The sequence below is a fragment of the Haliaeetus leucocephalus genome, unplaced genomic scaffold, assembly GCF_000737465.1.
Source record: "Haliaeetus leucocephalus isolate CR32 unplaced genomic scaffold, Haliaeetus_leucocephalus-4.0 Scaffold840, whole genome shotgun sequence".
NCBI lineage: Eukaryota > Metazoa > Chordata > Aves > Accipitriformes > Accipitridae > Haliaeetus > Haliaeetus leucocephalus.
Window position 1 is genome coordinate 3623810 of NW_010973276.1, and position 202 is coordinate 3624011.

Below are 202 nucleotides of genomic sequence, written 5' to 3' on the forward strand. Positions count from 1 at the left end.
GGTGCCCCCCAGCCCCCCGCACGCCCTCCCGCGCCCCTTAGGCGACAGCGGCCCCGGGGGCCCGCGCCTCTCTCCTCCCTCTCTTCAGCTGCCCGCCCCGGGCTGGGGGGCGTCTGAAGCCCGGCTCATCCCTGCCGGAGAGGCGGCTCGGCTCCCTCGGCGGGCGTGTGGGGTGGGAGGGGGGCGGGGGCTTTTTTTTTTT